The following is a 21378-nucleotide window of genomic DNA, read 5'->3' as shown; positions in this document are numbered from 1 at the left end:
GACAAAGGGGCATCATTATAGGTAATATTTAAAGAATAGCCTATACCCTTAGTAAATATTGAAAAGGATAGCCAGGTATGAAAATGCTGACTCTTCACATTTTACTCTGAACTTGCAATTTTTTTGTAATAAAACTGAAAGCACTGTATAAAATTAAGTGCAGATATGTATAAATCAGAGTTTCCTTATCATGACATTTCTATATCCTTCCCAAAGTTATAAAGGATTTCAATACACTTATTTCATGCTACAAGAGGTAGCAAATTGGGTGTCTCCAAGAACATAATATAATCATCCTTTTATTTAATAGCTGAACACACTATTTGCTCGGGTAAGATCTAATCCCGGCATGTCCTGCTTAAAAAAAAAGTTCAAAAAAATCTGCTCAAGTCCAGGAAGGAATTTGTATGATAAATGGTTCCAGGTCTAGTTATGCAAGAGTGATATAGGCAATGCTACATATATATGGAGTCCTTTGTGCTATCTAAAGGTGGCTTTCTTGCAAAGGTTGCATGGACGATGTTATCTAGTTGGATAATGAAAACCACCAAGCTCAGAAAGCATCAAGGACCCACAGTCCTCCTCCTCCTCATCTTCTTCATCCTCTCCTCCCTCTCCTCCTCCTCCCCCGCCCCTCTTCTCCACAAACTCCACTCCTTCCAGCAATGATGGTGTTTCATAGTTGGGTTGTGAAACATCTGCAAGAAAAAACCAAGCTCAGAGAGGACCCACAGTCCTCCTCCTCCTCCTCCTCCTTTCCAGTCAAGTTGAGTTCTTGGTGAGCTCAAGGGTACTTCCTTGCTCTTATTTTACCAAGAGTGTAGAATTAATAATCATCTCCTCCTCCTCCTCTTCCTCCTCCTCCTCCTCCTCCTCTTTTTCTTCACAAACCTCATTCCTTTCTTGCACTGATGATGTTCCATAGTTGCGTCATGAAATATCTGCAAGAAAACAAGCAAGCTCAGCGAGCACAAAGGATCCCACTGTTCAAACTTCACTTGCAAATATCCTCTTCTAATGGCAAATATATACTTCCTACCAGGGGTGGGCTTCAAAGATTTTTAGCAATGGGTTCTCTGCCTGTGGGTGTGGCCATGGTTGGCGTGGCCTAGTCGGCCTCCTGCACAATGGTGGGATTCAAAAATTTTTTACTACTGGTTCTGTGGGTGTGGCTTGATGGGCGTAGCAGGAAAAAAAATACTGCAAAATCCCCATTCTCTTCCCACCCCACTAACCTGCTTTCCAGCTGTGTTCTCTTGTGCAGGACAACCAAAGAAGACCTAGCTGATCAGCTGGGACTCGATGGGAGGCAGAGAATAGATGGATTAGCAGGGGCCAGTCAGAGGGGGCATTTGCTGGTTCTCCGAACTACTCAAAATTTCTGCTATTGGTTCTCCGGAACTGGTCAGCACCTGCTGAATATCACTTCTGCTCCTGCCTCATGGCAGGGGGAGTGTTTTGCCCTCCCGGGGCTCTGGAGGCTTTCCTTGAGCCTCCAGGAGGGCAAAATGGCCTCCCTGGACTCCGGAGGCTCTCTAGAAGCCGGAACAGGCTTGTTTTCCTTCCTTCTGGAAGGCCCATTTTTTGCCCTTCCCGAGCCTCTGCCCGCGCCCTGTACTTACCTGCATTTAAAACAGGATATTTTTGGGAGGGGTGTGGTGGAGAGGGTGGGGCCAGCCAGGAGTGGTATTTGGGGGTTCTCCAAACTGCACAGAATCTTAGCTAGGGGCTCTCTTGAACCCCTGCGAACCCCCAGCAGTCCTACCTCTGCTTCCTACGCAAAATTTCTACTTACCATGAATCTTCACAAGAGGTATAGATCAAAAGAACCAAATGCCATGGCGTGGATCCTTTGCTATTTAAGAAGGAAAGGACCCTGAAAATAACAGCAAGGAGAAAAAAAAAAGATATTTTATATTGTTATTTAGATGTAGACAAGAGGCAAAACCTGTTTTTCTCTCTCTTTTTCCTTTCGTTTTGGAAAATGCAAATATGCATTGAAATTATCCTTCAAGAAAAGTTTAGTGCTGAGAAAATGTTATTGCTGTGTCCCTGGCAAGTTTATTGTCAGTTTAGATTATCTGCTGCATAAGTATCATTCAGACAAATTAGTTCTGCCTAAGGGGTAACCTAACCTGTTTTTTTTTGTTTGTTTTTTCATTCTTAAACCTGTTTGCTCCGCAATTCGATGGCATATTTTTGAAGCTTTGCATCTGTTTTCTTCAGCTATATAAAGCAAAATCATTAGGCATTCCTTAAAATCAAGACATTAGAAGGAGAGAGTGACACTGCAATCAAGGCGAGAAAATACAGTTGTACGTATACATGTTTTCCTAAAAAATGCCGATTCACTTAAACATCCCTAAAAAGCAGGCTGAGAGATCTTCTCACAGCTAAATTCATATTTCAATGGCAACATGAGCAGCATGCTGAGCTCCAGTTTGGATTAAAAGAACTTTGAAAAAGTCACTAAAGAGGAATTGAAAAGTTTTCAGCTTAATGCACATTTACTCAATTTGGACATTCTGCACAAGTCTCTGTGCAAGCAGGAGAGCCCTGTGATACATTTAATTCCATATTTGCCAGTTTTGAAGGGGTTTTCAAAACTCAAGAAAGCAGGCCACATATTAAAAAAAGTGCAGAACACTCCTGAACTATCAGAGACATGGTAACAGGTTCAGCTAATGACAGCTGAGCTAAAAACTGAAACTTAAAGAGAGAGTCTGCGCATGGTTTATCCCTAGTCTGTGCCCTGAGCTCTGAAGCTGAAAACAAGTCTGTTCCTGTTTGTCTGTTGAAAGTGAAATTATTCTCTTCACTGTGTCAGCTTTGGAAGCCATATTCCACACTGCCGCATAGCCTGAGAAAGTGGGACGGGGGGGTGATTTCAATTTAGTAGCTCTAAGTAGACAAAATATATATTTTTTTCTTAGTTCAAGGTTATTAAGTTTGGCGCAGCAGAGAAAAAAGATCTCACACTGGGACAGATCATGATTGGTCCTATTGTGGTTAGCCAGCAGCAGGTGCAGACGGCTGAGGAGAACGAGGCCTCAGATGAGGGGCCAGGACCATCAGGGAGTGGACTGCTGCCTTCAGAGATTGTGGGGGCTGGCAGCAGCGATGAGGAGGTTCCTGAGGAGCCTGTGCCAAGTGCATGAAGGATTACTCGGAGGAAAGAACAATTACAGCAGCACAGGCGACTCAGGAGTAAGGCTGCAAGGTAATGGCCCCTCCCTCAAGAGGATAAAAACCAGGTTTGGAAAAACGTTCTTTGCAGACAGCAAAGAAGCTCTGAAGCTTAACTGGTGGACATCTTAGTTGGTGTTTGGAGAATTTTGGAAATTAATTCTTATCTCTGGGTTTTGGGCAGCCTAGACAAACAACTTGGTGAGGCTCTTTCTTGTCAGAGCTAATTAGTGGAAAGCAGCCTTCAGAAAAAGAGTTTGTTATTAAACCTTAAAAGGTGGCGGCCGCTGCATCTGTCTCTGTTTGCTCTTTGGGAACCCGGTTGGGTCAGAACAGGTCCATGTGATATGATGATGGGAGAAAATGGGATGGATTGTAGTTTGGGACATTGTGGGAAGTCAGGGACACTTTTAGTTTCGAGATTCCATAGATGTGCCAGGTGCTATTGCAATAAAGGTACTTTTGAGATTACGCTTGTCTCGGAGTTACTGATTGGAATGGAGTTTTGCTGGAATGCTGACACACTGCTTGCGTTATGTTGGAAGCAGTGGTGGGTTTCAAGAGGTTTACCACCAGTTTGGTGGGCATGGCTTGGTGGGCATGCTTTGCATGCACGTGTACACCAAATGCACACTTTGTGCATGCACGGAGGCTTTCCTACTCGCCTCCTGCAATCCCTGTAGCTTCCACAGCTGACGTGCAGCAATCTGCTGTGCTATGCAAAGCAACTGCCCTTCAAAAGCAGGGAATAAAGGCCAGTATTGGAGCCTGGGCAGGCGAGTGAGCCCAACAGCAGCTCCTCAAAGAGAACCGGTTCGGTTTCAGCTGATTTTCGGCACTACTGGTATGCCAGAACTGGGCCGAACCAATAGAATAGCACCACTGGTTGGAAGAATCTACTATTGGTCCTGTAAACTTTACTCCATGTGTTATTATGTATTTTAAGAAGTGAATGAATCCTGCTGAATCGGTCATCTGTGTGCGCTTTCTGGATTGGAATGTTTGCTGCAAACTCTAACAAAATGCATTACTCCAAACAGTTCTAGCTTTCTAGTGGGGAGGCAGCTGTAGCCTAGAACAGCAGAAGCTGTTTTGGATCAGCAACAGAGTGCAGTTCCTCCTCCTCTTCGCTGGCTGTCTGCCACTGCAAGTTTTCCCCAGATGAAGCCTCCTCCAAATTTCTTGTGGATGGCCGTTCAGAACCATCAATAGACTCAGTTCCTGATGTGCCAGGAATGGGATTATTCCTCGCTGAGCTGACATCTGAGGAGGAATCTGATGAATTGTCCAAGGAAGACATCACAATAACAAAGTGAAGGTTCTTCCATGTCCTTAACATATTCAAACTAAACCATTTTTTAGAAATGTACCTAACGTTGGGCCAAAACATCATGAATCCATAAGAGAAATGTGCAGAAGAGGTACCCCACAATGGCCACCCTTTCTTTTTTTCCACTTGGTTGCTTACTCTGTCATTTCCAGCTTTTCCTAACAATACCTGAAAAGAGACACACCGAGAGAGAGAGAGAGGGAGGACTATCTAATGGACAGCAATCAGGGTGCAAATCAAATCAAACATGACAGCCTAGTTTCTGTTTTAGAAAGTGCAAAACTTTCCTAATGGCCTTTACAATGGCTCAAGGAAATTAGAAACCTGCAGACAAACAGAGCTTTCATTCGCTTCACCGGAGCAATCTGTCCTTAGCAACATATTGCAATGCCTGCCTGGTAATTCAGAAAAAGAGACCTAATTCTTCTTGAGTATGAGGATGTCAGTACAAGATTATCTGGAGAAGAGGTGTCTTACTTACTTAGTTGATGAAACTTCTTGGTAGCAGTCTATGAAGGTTTTCAGTCGTCCAAGTTATGGTTGTCTCAACGGTGTTTTTTGGAAAAGGAATATAAAGGACGGAATATATAAATCCTTCCATTCTTCACCATTCAGGCAGAATTGAAGAAGCTTTTTGGAGGAGTGGAACATCTACAAGGAAGAAAATATAAAGTCCAGTTACCTTTCAAAACAACACTTGGGAATCAGATAATACCTTGAGTAACAGGAATAAGATAGATAGGATCAGCGGTGGGCTTCAAATAATTTAACAACCAGTTTTCTTCCCGATTGCTGGGTGGGCATTGCCTTGGTAGGTGTGACCTAGTTGGCCTCCTGAAACATCCTGGGAGCAAAAACAGACTGTGGAGGTTGTTTGAAGGCCAGAAATAGGGCTGTTTTTGCCCTACATGGGCCCATTTTCTACTTCCTCGGGCTCCGGAAGCTCTCTGGAAGCCAGAAATAGGCCCATTTTTGCCCTCCACAAGCCTCTGAGAAGTCCATTTTTCACCTCCCTGGGCTCCACTTCCCCCCTGCACTTACCTGGGATCCAAAATGAGCCACATGGGGACTCCTGGGAGGGGTAGGGCAGCCTGGGGTGGGGTCATCTGATCATCAGAACTACCAGTTCACCAAACCAGACTTAACATCCGTTTTGCCAGAAACCAGCGGAACCCCCCCCTGGATAGGATAGGATGGGATGGGACATGGTAGGGGTGGGATAGGGTGTGATGGAATGGAACAGAACAGAACAGAATAGAATAACTGAGTTGGAAGGGACCTTGGAGGTCTTCTAGTCCAACCCCATGCTCAGGCAGGAAACCCTTTATCATTTCAGACAAATGGTTGTCCAAGTTCTTCTTAAAAACCTCCAGTGCTGGAGCATTCACAACTTCTGGAGGCAAGTTGTTCCAGTGTTTAAGGTAACAGGAGATTAGAGTAGGGTCTGTTTTGCTATTGAATGTATTGAGATGTATTCCTTTCTTGGCACAAAATAATTTTATTGCAACTAGGCCTGTTTGTTCTGATTTGCTATTTAGTGTGTTATTGTGTTCTCCTGGTTTTAATCTTCTTAGTGGAGGGGGCTTTGTAAATCACTTTGAGTCTCTATGGATTAGAGCGGTGTATAGATGTTGTAGTAGATGAGTTAGTTATTCTATAAGCAAGCTACTCTAGGCAAGAATACCTGCCCGGCATTAACCGTTTTTTCATTTAGAGGGCCGATACACAATTCTCACTCTCTACCCTTTCTCTATTTATCATTTCTTTTCCTGTTCATTTCCCAGCTCCCCAACAACTGAGGAAGTGGACGGTGATCCATGAAATGTGAGCTATAATAAATGTCCCTGTATTTCTGCAAATGTACATTTCATTTGCTGTAAATGACAAGCGTTGAACACACTCAATGTATTACAAGTGTAGCTCCATACTATGCATTCTGAACAAGTTGTACATTTCAGAATACAATCAATGGGGGGAAAAAAACCCAGCCATGAACAATTGGAAGAGGTAGGCAGATTCAGTTGGGTGGTGTCATTGATTCCACAATATAATATCCACTTCTGCACTTTTCTTGTTCATTTCTTTTAAAATTCTTTAATTGGTCTATAGCTTCTTTGGATCCAACCTAAATTAATCTCTAAAGAACCAAGGAAACTTTACTTTGAATTTTATATTATTTAAACAAACATGGTTCTGTCCTCACTGCACATTAGGATATGTGCAGCTAAACCCACCTATCCTTCAATAAAACAGACTGTGTGTGTAGTTCTGAATGCTTTATTGAAAGAACAGGATATGGTGAAACTCGGGAAAATAGGGATACATACAATGAGAACCAAATGCAAGGTAGGCAGTATTGAGTTACTGCTGAACATAACAATTTAATACAAATAATTTAAATCTCACCAGCGATGCTCTGTGTGTGGGATGGGGTTTGTCCTTGGATGACCATATGCCACAGATGGATTCTTCTTTGCGCTTCTGCCTTCTCCAAATGCTAAAGGAAATGGAGTCTGACTTTCCAGCATGCACTTGGTTTGAGAATGTGGGCTGATGGGTAAATGGGTTGGATCAGCTTCAAAGAATATAGTTGGACTATTGGGGCTAGAGAGCAACAACAGTATATAAAGTTATTGTCAGGGCTCCAATAAACCCACCCTCATTCAAATCAAAAGTCTCTAGCCACATCTCAGAGAAAAGTAAATTGGTTTATTAGAAGTTGCCATGTTGGTGTGTGGCTGGGTGCAGCCGATTCTAAATCACATCATACATTTCCCCCTTGACCCAGGTCTTTCCCCCACTCCACGGATGTGACTTCTCCAAAAGGACACATCAGTCTCCAAGAGTCATCCATCATTCTCTCCAGTAACCTTCCTATTCTCCGACAACTTTGGGCTGCCGAGATGATTATCTAGGCATTTCAAGAATGCCTTGTTTTCCCCCACTTCCTTTTCCTGGCAGCTAAAAAGACCAAAGGAGTATCTTATTAGTTGACAGTTATATGCTGGAGCATGACAAACATTGTGGTACAAGACGCTGAAAATGAACATATCCAACATATCAGAGCAACAGCAGCAGTAACTTGATTGATTCTGTAGACATTTCTGCTGCTGATTACTTCTGAATGATCAGAAACATTCAGGTCTGTATATGGCAGTGGTTTACAGGTGCAAAAGAGGCAGGGCTTGGATCACAATGCCCCACCTCCAGGGGTGGGATTGAAATTTCTTAACAACCAGTTCTGTGGGCATGGCCTAATTTGTGGGTGTGGCTTGGTGGTCATGTGACTGGCTGGACATGGCTTGTATGTAAATATTGTAAATATTTATCTAAATATTGATTTTTTATATATAAAAAGAGCAACTTTTACCCAAAATCAGGCAAGTAGGCAGGCAGGTTAAGTTGTTCCCAGAATCACAGATTCACTCAGAGATCTACCATTCTGCAATCTGCTGCCTGAGTCTGTCACATCAAATTTGCTTGCAAGCAAACTCACAAAATTAACTCACAACACACCATGTATATAAATATTGTTTTTTAATATAAAAAAGAGCAACTTTTACCCAAAATCAGGCAAAGCAGGCAGGCAGATTGAGTTGCTCCCCAAATCACAGATTCACTCAGAGATCTACCTTTCTGTAATCTGCTACCTGAGTCTGCACTGAAAAATAGAAGCTTCCGTCTTAAGGAAGGTTCATCTCTGCTTTTGGATTAGCTAGAAAGCAAGAAATCCAACAATTTCCTGCTTTGTAGCTAATCTAAATCTCCCGGAACAGCTGATAATCAGAACAGCTGATGGTCGGGGGAAAAAAAAAGGAAAAATAGCAACTTGCCAAAATTAGATGAAGGCACAACGCAGGCAAGTTGGATGCTGCACAGGCCAGGTAAGGAGTGAGTGAGCGTGGAGGGGAGAGGTGGAGCTAGCCAGTGGAGCAATTTGCTGGTTCTCCAAACTGTGCAGAATCATAACAACCGATTCTATAGAACTGGTCCAACCAGGTAGATTCCCACCCCTGCCCACTTCCCACCTTGAAGTATTTGCACATGGAATCCTTCCTCTGGCCAAGAAATAAATGGACAATGTAGTGGTATGAGCAAGCCCAGATTAATCCCCCCAAGCAATGGTCAATTAGTCCATAAAACAAATAGTGAGTTGCTCAACAAGTAAGTCCAATACACAAACACAAAGATGCCACACAAAAACTGAAAGGCCATCCACTTTAGCTCACTGGTTACAGAAGTTCAAAGTCTCAGAAGTCAAGCAGGAATCATGAACAAACACACAACAAACACACAACCATTAACTCCCACACACATTGTTTGTAGCAACATCTGACTGACTGCTATGCTAAATAGCTTCCCGGTGCAGCTCATCAAGAGGGACAGGGCCTTCTGCCGAGCAATTGGCAAACCTCTGTTTCTCTGACCGGTGTGGTCCAAGATCCACCATAGATCACAGTTCATCTCCCTCCTCTTCACTGGCCTTCAAATCATAATTACAAAGACTGCAATTCTCTTTCTGCTGACCATTCAGGATCAGTAATTAAGTCCCTTCCTGATGTACCAGGAATGGGCTCATTCTCCCTCGAGCTGGCCTCGGAGGAAGAGTTGAAGGAGTCATCCAAGCAGGGGTGGGTTTCTACTGGTTCTGTCCACCTCTGTAGAACCGGTAGCTCTGAAGAGCAGCAGACATAGAACCGGTTCTATGTCTGCTGATGTTTTTGCCCACCTGCCCACCTGGGCTCTTACCTGATCTTTATTTCCTGATTTTTCAACTTCAGCTGCCAAACGAGGCACAGCTGCAGTTAAAAAAGCAGGAAAAGAGGGCTGTTTCAAAGGCTGCTTCTGTGCACGCAGCATGCTGATGACGATTTACAGGTGCGCGGCTCGCAGCATGCAGGGAAGCTTGTAAATCCTGAACCGGTAGTTAACCCTGTCATATCCCACCCCTGCATCCAAGGGAGACATGACAGAGTTTAAAAAAATGAAGTAATGCAGTAGAGTTATAGGGACAAGATGGACCTTTTCTCCAAGGCATCTGAAGGCGGGACAAGAAGCAATGGATGGAAGCTAATCCAGGAGAGAAGCAACCTGGAATTAAGGAGAACCTTCCTAAAGATGAGAACAATTACCCAGTGGAACAACTTGCCTGCAGAAGTCATGGGTGCTCCAACACTGGAAATGTTTAAAAAGAGACTGGACAGCCATTTATCTGAAAATATATAGGGTTCCTTGTTTGATCAGGGGGCTGGCCAGAAGACCCTGCAAGTTCTCTTCCAACTCTGTTATTCGGTTATTTTTGAGATAATTTATAGCAATAATCAAGAAGCAATGGTTTGAATATGATGCCGTTCTGCTGCACGATTGCATACAAACTGGACTTCAGTTGTACAAATTATGAAACAAAGCCAAATACCACACTAGCTTTTAGAAGAAATGAAACACCAAGAGAAAGATTTGTAGAGTAGTCTGAAGGAAACTTTCTAGCACAGAGCAAACAAATCATGATTCTCAGTTGTTGTTTCAGCTCTTTTCCAAACAAAAGGAAGGTTCTTATTTTCTGACTATTAAGATATACACATTTCTTTGCACAGTTTTATGAAATAGTGGATGACGTCTTACAAACTACTGCACAATTCAGATGCAATATATCCTGCTAAGGGTCAAAAGAACACTATATTTCTTCAACAGTCCAGCCAACAATAGCAAAATGTACAGAGCAAAGAGCACTAAGGGGAAAAATTAAGGGAAAAAAAAAACCCAAAGAAATCAAAAATTGGATATCAAGAATCAAAGCATGGATTTAATCTTCACTGTTTGCAACTGAGTTTTGATAAGAGCAAAGAAAAATAAGAAAGGCAACAAAGAAATAATCTTATTCAACATCTCTATTTTCTGTCTGGCTTTCTATCTTCTCAGATAGATCGCACCAACCCTCTCCTTTATTAATTAGCATGAGTTAAAGTTATTTACTTTAATTGGAATGGAATGGAATGGAATAGAATAGAATAGAATAGAATAGAATAGAATAGAATAACAGAGTTGGAAGGGACCTTGGAGGTCTTCTAGTCCAACCCCTGCTTAGGCAGGAAATCCTACATGAGGGGTAGGGAAGCTTGGCTCTTTTATCACTTATGGACTTCAACTCCCAGAATTCCTGAGTGAGCCATAAAAGGTTCCCCATCCCTGGCCTACTGGTTTTTCAGTTGTGGGGAAAATCAATTTTTGATTTGAAAGGGACTGTTTAATATACAAATGTCACTCAGGAATTCTGGGAGTTGAAGTCTATAAGTGATAAAAGAGCCAAGTTTCCCTGCCCCTGCCCTAGACCATTTCAGACAAATGATCAAAAGAGGGAAGTCAGAATCAACCTTGAGCCAGTGAGAGTTGAACTACCGAACTGCTGGTAGCCGGCAGTCAGCAGAATTAACTTGCAATACTGCATTCTAACGACTGTGTCAGCACAGCGCTCAAATATAAGAGGTTGACTCTTGCCATTAAATAAACACACTGGATGAAAATAATGGTTGGAGGGCAAGAAGTGATGGGAATCATCCATAACCTCAAATCATTTGAAAATCTTAGAACGAGTTCTAACCATTTCGGTTCCTTTTTGCCTGTTTCTTCCTATTGCCCCAGCATTAGGGGAAAAAAAAAATTACTTCCTTACACCCTGATGGAGTGTAGGGATGTTGGGAGCAATGTTTCTTTCCATAATATGAGTTCATTTATTTATTTTATATTTATTTTGTTTGTCAAACATGTACAAGATAACAAGTGTAAGTGTGAACGTAAACAAGTACAAAGGGAGTAAATACAGATAAATGGGGACTGTAGGACAGGGACGGTAGGCACGCTAGTGCACTTATGCACGGCCCCTTTAAGGACATCTTAGGAATGGGGTGAGGTCCACGGTAGACAGTTTGAGGTTGAAGCTGTGAGGGGTTGAGGCCGTTACAACAGAGTTGGGTAGGGCGTTCTAGGCGTTGACCGTTCTGTTGCTGAAGTCGTATTTTTTTGCAATCGAGTCTGGAGTAGTTTACCTTTAGTTTGTGTCAGTTGTTTGCCTGCCTATTACTGTGATTGAATCTGAAGAAGTCATTCACAGGCAGGATGTTATAGCAGACAATTTTGTGAAGTATGCTTAGATCAGACTGCAGGTGGCACAGTTCCAGATTGTCCAGGCCTAAAATTTGGAGCCTGGAGACATAGGGAATTCTATTGTGAGTGGAGGAGTGGTGTACTCTTCTTGAGAAATACCGCTGAACCTGTTCAATTGTGTTAATGTCCGATATACAATGTGGGTTCCAGGCAGACAAGCTGTATTCGAGAGTTGGTCTGGCAAAGGTTTTGCATTCCCTAGTTAGCAATTCAATGTTGCTGGAGAAGAAAGCTTCACAAAATAAGGTTAACAATTCTTAAATCTGTTTTTGGAAGTTCTTCTCCAAGCCAAATGTTCAAAGTGTTGTAGCAGAACAACTAATTGTTGGGATTACCCAAGAGAAAGAATTTTACGAAAGCATATATGTTGATGGTCTAGTTGACAAAGTTAAAGGCCAACCAGAATAGATGCTCTGAATGATCATCCATGAGGGAGGAAAGACCTAGTTGTCTTCTTCTGACATTCTTTTCTTCCTTAAGAATATGGCTGAAGCAAGGAGCATCAAGCATATAGCTGAGCATTCAAGAATGAATGAGTTAAATTTGGCATTGAAACAATACTTGGAAAATGGAGGCCTCTAAAACACACCAACCACCAAAAGAACTTGATAGACTGCAATACTTCTACATGAGTGATCCTATTATACTAAAAAATCAAAACAACTCAAAAATTGACACTAATTACCATGCTTCACAAGTAAGCTTTAACCTCTATGGGAAGTTCCACACTTACTATACAAGTTTTAAAGGTCTAGATAAATGAATTGCTTTCTTTCTCACAAGCAACCTATTGATTTTTTTTTTTTATGAAAATGAATTAAACCTTTGCTATCAATTAGATTTGGTGTTTGTTTACAGAGGCAGCACCTCCTTCTAGATTCCCCAGTATTTACAAAGCCACAAATAACAATAGTTTTGACCTTCTACTTATCAGTATTTGTACCAGGGAGATAAACCTCAATTTCGGTTCTGTTTGAACTGCATTCTGATTTGCAAATTTGATCAGCCCGGGTTTTAAGGTTCTCTAGCAGATTAATTTTTAACTTCAGTTCATTTCCTGTGGGGAGCTGGAAGCTTAATAAATTAAGTGAAAATGCAAAACAGTTTAATCAGGCATTTTAAAACATTACTTTTTATGTGTGCAATAACTTCTTAATGGCCTGTATCTATATCTGTATCTGTATCTGTCTCTATCTGTCTTTCTGTCTGTCTGTCTGTCTGTCTGTCTGTCTGTCTGTCTATCTATCTATCTATCTATCTATCTATCTATCTATCTATCTATCTATCTATCTATCTATCTATCTATAGAACAGAACAGAACAGAACAGAATAGAATAGAATAGAATAGAATAGAAAATAGCATAGCATAGCATAGCATAGCATAGCATAGCATAGCATAGCATAGCATAGCATAGCATATAATTCTTTATTGGCCAAGTGTGATTGGACACACAAGGAATTTGTCTAGGTGCAAATGCTCTTAGTATACATAAAAGAAAAGATACTTTCATCAAGAATCATCAGGTACAACACTTAATGATAGTCATAGGGTACCATAAGCAATTTAATCATACTAGGAAACAGTCAATATAAATTATAAGGATATAAGTGACAAGGTTACAGTCATACAGTCACAAGTGGGAGGGGATGGATGATAAGGAATGATGAAAAGATTACAGTAAATAGTAATGCAGACTTTGTAAATAGTTGGACAATGTTGAGGGAATTATTTGTTTAGCAGAGTGATGGCTTTCAGGAAAAAACTGTTCTTGTGTCTGGTTGTTCTGGTGTGCAGTGCTCTGAGCAAGGGTCGCCAAACTTTTGGACCTCGGGGACCACCAAACTCATAATTTTAGAATCCAGGGACCAATTTGAGGGAAGGAGTTGAATCTATCTATCTATCTATCTATCATAATCTTCTCTTCTCCTCCTCCTCTTCTTCCTCCTCCTTCTCATTAATCTTAGGAATTCCTGTCTGTCTGTCTGTCTGTCTGTCTGTCTGTCTATCTATCTATCTATCTATCTATCTATCTATCTATCTATCTATCTATCTATCTATCTATCAATCATAATCTCCTCCTCCTCTTCCTCCTCCTCCTTGTCATTACTTAGGAATTCCTATCTGTCTATCTATCTATCTGTCTGTCTATCTATCTATCTATCTATCTATCTATCTATCTATCTATCTATCTATCTATCTATCTATCTTTCTATCTATGGAGTTGAAGAGAATTTTACCATCTTTTGGATATTACAGAAGGAACAGTTCCCATAATGTTTAAAATTTTGACACTTTTTTGAAATATGTATCCTTTGAAAACAGCTTCTCTGACAGATTCCCTACTTAATTATATTACTGCAAGACTGTGAGAGGAGATCTCACCTAATCAACCACCAAATTCATAGGGAGTTTCACCTTAGCAAAATATGGCGGCGGGGTGGGGGAATGACACTTTTAACCTCATTACAATTTGAACTCTTTTTTTTTTTCGGTGCTCAAAATGGAGCCCTCAATTAGACATCAGAGGTATCAAATGAAAAGCAAAATGTTTCTTGAAGACAACCTTTGGTAACTTCATGAGAGATTCAGCCTAGAAATTTGGACAACTTTTCAGAAAGTGAGAACAATCCACCAATGGAACGGCTTGCCTTCAGAAGTTGTGGGTGCTTCATTACTGGAGGTTTTTAAGAAAAGACTGGGCTGCCAGTTGTCTGGAATGGTATAGGATCTCCTGCTTTAGCAGGGGGTTGGACTAGATAACCTACAAGGTCCCTTCCAACTCTGTTATTCTGTATGGCAGGAAAGAGAATATTTTTAACTTCATTACAATTCTAACTTTTTTTCAGTGCTCAAAACAGAGCCCTGGATTAGACATCAGCGGTATCAAATTAGAACAAAATGTTCCTGGTAACACTTCATGGCCATAGCCCCATAGTTTCCTCAGCAAGAATACCGAAGTGATTTGGTGCTGCCTCCATCTGCATTTTCTTCTTCTTCAAGTTCAGCTTCCTCTACTTGACTGTCCAAGCCTAATCTTTCTACACTCAAACCTTTACTTAATGTGAGGTAATTTTCAGCCTTGGAAACTAAAAAGAGAGATTTTTCAAAAGGACCAGAAGCCTAAAAACAGAACAAAGCTTCAGAGAACTTTGAGGACCACAGAAAAACATGTCAGGTGTCATTCCACCAGTCACCGAATTTGTCAGAGAGAAGATCAAAGAATTCACAATGATCGTTCATTGTGTGCTTGCTAACAAATGGAGCAACTGTCTTATGTTCAAGGTGCATGTCAAGACCATAATACCAATGCATAAGCAAGAAAGCAAGATCCATTCCTAGTTTCATTTATCAGATTTTAAGGCCAGGAAAAAGAAGTTGGAAAGCTAAAATGACCATCCAGCCCTCATCTTGTCAAGGGTGATATGATTTCCAACTGGATTGACTGGAGGGGTTAAGATGGTACTTAGTTTGGAGTCTGTGCACTACAGGAAGTAGCACTGACCTGACCTCCCCCAGAATCCTTGAAGTGTTAACTTGATATTCTCAAGAACATGCAGAAAGTTTGGTGAGATTTTTTGTAACATAGTTGACTGGCCATAAGACTCCTGTTGAGGCTCTTCATGTGAGGTTCTGGTTGCTTGTGCCTGCCCCGATCCTAAAAATTCCCTTCCTCCCCCAGATTTTAAGAATTTCCATTGATTAATTAATCATTGATTGATTGATTGATTGATTGATTCATTCATTCATATATGACAGCAGTGTTCAAATATCTAAGGGCCTACCTACCATAAATAAGGAGTGGTCAGGCTATTCTCCAAATAACCTAAAGGCAGGACAACAAACAATGGATGGAAACTAACCAAGGAGAAACACAACCTAGGATTTTCTTGACAATTAGAACAATTAATTGGTGGAACAACTTGCCTCCAGAGGTTGTGGATATTTCAACACTGGAGACTGTTAAGAAAAGATTGAAAAACCATTTATCTGAAATGTTTTAGGATTTCCTGCTGAAGGAATCCCTTCCAATTCTATTATTCCATGATATGTTAAATTACAAATGAAAGATATTAATTTATCTTCAACAATGTTCCCCTATGCCAGGGGTCTTCAAACTTTAAGACTTGTGGACTTCAACTCCCAGAATTCCTCCTCCAGTCATGTTAGCTCAGGAATTCTTGGAGTTGAAGTCCACAAGTTGCCAAACTTGCCAAATTTGAAGACCCTTGCCCTATACTGATGTGATGCTAACTTTCTGACTGCCAGCTTTGTCAGTGGTTTCTTCCTTATTTTGAATCCTTGACCCTGTTATTACTTGACACAGAAAAGAATATTTGCAATATTCACTCATTATTCTTCATAATAATCACAGAGAGAGAGAGAGAGAGAGAGAGAAAGAGAGAGAGAGAGAGAGAGAGGAGTGGGCTACTGGGAGTTTGCAAGGGTTTGGGAGAACCCCTAGCTAACATTCTGTGCAGTTCAGATAACCCACAAATCCCACCTGCCTGCCCTCTCTGCCCCTCCCAGGAGTCCCCCATGAGGCCCATTTTGGATGCAAGTAAGTGCAGGGTGCACATGGAGGCTCATGAAGGGAGGGCCTCCTAAAAATTCAGGAAGGCTGGAAATGGGCCTGTTTCCAGCTTCCAGAGAGCCTCCGGTGCCCAGGGAGTCTGTTTTTGCCCTCCCAGGGGCTTGAGGAAAGCCTCCGGTGCCCAGGGAGGACAAAAACACCCCACACACCCCTGCTGTGGTGCAGGAGGCCAACTAGGCCACACCCACAATGGCCATGCCCACCCAGCAACCGGGCAGAGAACCCGTTGCTAAAATTTTTGAAGTCCATCCCCTGCGCACACACACACACACACACACACACACACACACACACACCATTTCTGCTCAAACAGAGTCATGATTAACAGGGAAACACCTGTTTCAAAGATGTTATGTCATCAGTGATGCCAAGTTAGTACAATGTTGACAGAAATTTGGGGTTTCTGAACATCTGGATAGGACTGTGGACTTCAATTCATTTTCTAACCAAAGTCAATAAATGAGACCAAGTGTCAGATTGCTGGGGACGCCCACGTTGCTTTGCAGATTATTTCCTACTGTTTGCAACCCAAAAGTTGGGTGACAAATTCAGAAAGAAACAGAAGTTCGTAGCTGCTGGATGGCTAAATTTCACATCTATATTCCCTGAAGTCCTTTGTGCTCAAGAACGGTTGTATGGAATGAGCCCTTCATAATAACTTGGTCGGGAGAAGGCCCAGGTTGGCAGCAGATGTTCACAAAAAGAATAAATAGCTGTTATTACTTTCCCATTCTCTTCCATAGCTGTTTTTTTTTTTTTTTAAAGTAACTGTGCTACGTATTAGCAACTGGGACACTCACATCAGAGGGAAAATAAATTTAGAAATATAACATGGTCAGGCCCATGAAATATTGAAAAGGAGAGAGAGACAGACAGAGAGACAGAGAGACAGACAAACAGTCAGTCAGTCAGACAGACAGACACAGAGAAACAGAGACAGAGACAGAAAGCGAGAGAGTTGGAGACAGAGAGACAGAGAGAGAGAGAAGAGAGACACAGAGAGAGTTAAAGAGAGTGTGAAACTGAGACAGACACAGAGAGAGAGTTGGAGAGAGAGAGAGTTAGAGAGAGTTAGAGAGAGAGAGAGAGTTAGAGAGACAGAGAGAGTTAGAGAAAGAGACAGAGAGAGTTAGAGAGAGAGACAGAGGGAGTTAGAGAGAGAGAGACAGAGAGAGAGACAGAGAGACACACACAGAGAGAGAGAGTTAGAGAGAAAGAGAGAGAGTTAGAGAGAGAGACAGAGACAGAGAGAGTTAGAGAGAGACAGAGGGGGTTAGAGAGAGAGAGACAGAGACAGAGAGGAGAGGAGAGAGACACACAGAGAGAGAAAGTTAAAGAGAGACTGTGTGTGTGTGTGTGTGTGTGTGTGTGTGTGTGTGTGAGAGAGAGAGAGAGAGAGAGAGAGAGGGAATGAGAGAGAGAGAGAGCGCTTCAGTTAAGTGACTAAAAATAAATAAAACCAAATAAAACCAACTAAAATTAGTAACAGGCTACAGCTTGTCCCTTGCCTGGAGCAAGACACAGCAGGGAAGTGATGGTGATGTTTGATGACAGACAAAAGTGTATTCTATGTAGGGAGTAGCATCCAAAATGGAGTATTTTGATATAAACAAGTCAATCAAATTTGAGGATAGAAAGGCAGAAAGAATCCTAGTTCTTTTTGGCTGAATGGATGTTGGGGACAGCAAGCTCAATCTCTGCATTGGTTTTTAAAAGGTTGTCTGGATACTGTAGCTATTCCTACATTTTCTGTCTCCCCTTCTGCATGCCATGGTGGGTTAGCTTCTGAAACGAATACTTTACTAATGATTTAAATGTAACCAAACCACCAATATTCAATATGTGGCATCCTTGGTGTCTCTGAGTTTGTTTGTTTTTTTCACAGGCATTTCATTACCAAACTAGATAACATCATCCATGCTAGAAGAGTGGGGCTTGCTCTGTTTACATACTACTAGTGGTTTGTCCAGTTACTGTTTGTGGTTATTGGGGGTTCTCAGTGATTCCTTGAATAGACTTTTGTTTACTGTTTGATTGTTTATCAGAATTGGGTTTGAATTTTGAAGCCGAATATTCAATATTCAAATCAGTTTCATAATAGTAAGCTACATCCTCTCTAAGAGTGGAACTTGTAGCCATCACAGCCATCCAGTCTTCCTTCCTTCCTTCCTTCCTTCCTTCCTTCCTTCCTTCCTTCCTTCCTTCCTTCCTTCCTTCCTTCCTTCCCTCCCTCCCTCCCTTTCTTTCTTTCTTTCTTTCTTTCTTTCTTTCTTTCTTTCTTTCTTTCTTTCTTTCTTTCTTTCTTTCTTTTTTCTTTCCTCCCTCCCTCCCTTCCTCCTTCCTTCCCCTATTTCCCCTCCTACCTTTCCTACCTACCTCTTTCTTTCTCTCTTTCTCCCTTCCATCCTTCCTTCCTTTCCCTACCATCCTCTCTCCCACCTTCCCTCCCTCTTTCTCCCTCCCTCCCTCCCTCCTTCCCTCCCTTTCCTCTGCCTGTTTTATGGTCATTTGCCAGTTAGCTACCATATATTCTGAAGTAAAACCCTGCTGAGTTTAATGGAACTTCCTCCCAGGAAAGGTGTACATATAATTACAGCCGGAACAGCCTAATTCTGTTTTTCTTTTTGTTTTTGTTTTTTTCCAAACACCAGAAATGTAATTTCATAAAAGCTTTCAATGCATATGGAAAACACAGCCCTAATGAAATGTATTGATAGCATAGGCATCATAGGAAAAACATCTTTTCAGCCCGATTCCCAAAAAGTATTGCAAATGTGTGAAATGAAATAAATTATCCTACTTGCACTTTGAGAACATAAAAACAATCTAACGTGATTTATGGAGAGAGAGAGAGAGAGAGAGAAAGAAAGCACCCATGCTGATTTATGTGAACAATTTGTGTTTGTTTGTTTTCTCATGTTCCCCCCTGCCCCCACCAACCACACATAATTAATTGAATATTCAGGGTTATCCTAGATGCTCTTATTGTCTGCAATGGTTTTGGAAGAAGACACTAGAATTACAGAAGAAATATGCTTATTATTCCCTTTGTATTAATTTTACCACTGTTACAAACTCAGTGGAAGTTAAATTATTGCACAGTAGGCTCAGACAATGCTGGCTGTGCAGAACAAGTAGGATGGGTTTATAGCATATGCTTAGCTTGGCTCATTAGAAGGCTTGGCAGTTGCCAGCATATGTCCCTTCTATTCCTTACCATGAGTTTTCTCCAACAGAAAAAAGATGTGTGCAGATGTTCAGTCAATCTATTAGGGAAGGTGGCGGGGTGGAGAATACCATGCAAGCACTGGCATACTTTGCCACTAGTTTGAGAAGGTCCTTCAGGAGTGTTGTATATGTTTGCTGCCCTGAGTTATCTGCACAAATAATAAAGGTGGGATATAAATTAACAAATAAAATTAATCTGTATTTTTAGCAGTATACTATTAGCACTTTAGCACTATATCACTATACTTCCCAGTCAAGTTCAGTTCCTAGTGAGCTCAAGGGCACTTCCTTGCTCTTATTTTACCACTAATGTGGAATTGATAATCTCCTCCTCCTTTCTCCTCCTCTTCCTCTATCTATCTATCTATCTATCTATCTATCTATCTATCTATCTATCTATCTATCTATCATAATCTTTTCTTTTCCTCCTCCTCTTCTTCCTACTCCTTCTCATTAATCTTAGGAATTCCTGTCTGTCTGTCTGTCTGTCTGTCTGTCTGTCTGTCTGTCTATCTATCTATCTATCTATCTATCTATCTATCTATCTATCTATCTATCTATCATATCTTCTCCCTCTCTTCTTCTTCCTCCTACTCCTTGTCATTACTTAGGAATTCCTATCTGTCTGTCTATCTATCTATCTATCTATCTATCTATCTATCTATCTATCTATCTATCTAGACACACAGAGAGATATGACAGAGATAGATAGATAGATAGATAGATAGATAGATAGATAGATAGATAGATAGATAGATATAGATAGATAACGCTATCTATCTAGCTATAATAATCTTCTGAATATGGGAGGTGTGACTTGAAAAGGGTACAGATGTTAAATAATGCCATGCCTATTCTAGAGAGATGACCTCAGAGGTACAATTGGGTTAACAATCCAGATGTTATCTTTGAACATAAATATGAAGATATAGATACATGTAGGGATGGGGGATATTGAAATAAATTGAAAGAAGAGATTAGTAAATGCAGGAGATATCAATCTAGAATTGCATTTGAGAGGCACAAATAAAAACTGGCATTAAAAATAAATTTATAGTTGAAGAGCCCATCCTAGCAAAATAGAATAGAACAAAAGAGTTGGAAGGGACCTTGGAGGTCTTCTAGTCCAACCCCCTGCATAGGCAGGAAACCCTACACCACTTCAGACAAATGGTTATCCAACATCTTTTTTAAAAACTTCCAGTGTTGGAGCATCCACAAGTTCTGGTGGCAAGCTGTTCCACTGGTTCATTGTTCTCACTGTCAGGAAATTTCTCCTTCGTTCTAAGTCGCTTCTCTCCTTGATTAGTTTCCCTCCATTGCTTCTTCTCCTGCTTCCAGTTGCTTTGGAGAATAGCTTGACTCCCCCTTCTTGGACTGCAGACATTCTTTTGGTTTGTTGATGTTAGATAGATGCAATGTAGCAAATGACCAGCAGTCCTGAAAGAATCCTTCCATTCCTCACTATCCTGTCAGAGTTGAAGAAGCTTCTTGAATGAGAGGCCAAATGTCTTCAAAAGAAAAAAACAAAAAAACAAGAAAGTCCAGTTGCCTCCTGGAAAAGCACCTTTGGGACAACCATGACCTGGAAGACTGAGAATCTGTCCAATCGGACCTAGCATTTTCATTTAGTTAAAATTATTTAACTTTTTCAGCGCAGCCCAAATTTTGGCACAATGGTTTCAAAAGTAACATTCTGGCCCTCTGCTGCTTCTCCTCCAATGCAAAAATTCCTCTCTCCTCTCTTCTTCCCTTGATTTTGTTTCATCTTATGCTTCAACCATTTTTTTTCTTCTTCTTCCCTGTTGTCCCTCATTAGGTCAGCAGACATTTTGAGGATTTGAAAACGATGGTTCCTCTACCCTTCTTTTCTTAGTCTTC

Source organism: Pseudonaja textilis, chromosome 8 (genome assembly GCF_049901715.1).
Source record: "Pseudonaja textilis isolate UNSWEBS1 chromosome 8, rPseTex1.2, whole genome shotgun sequence".
NCBI classification, from domain to species: Eukaryota; Metazoa; Chordata; class Lepidosauria; order Squamata; family Elapidae; genus Pseudonaja; species Pseudonaja textilis.
Note: the sequence above shows the minus strand (reverse complement) of the source record.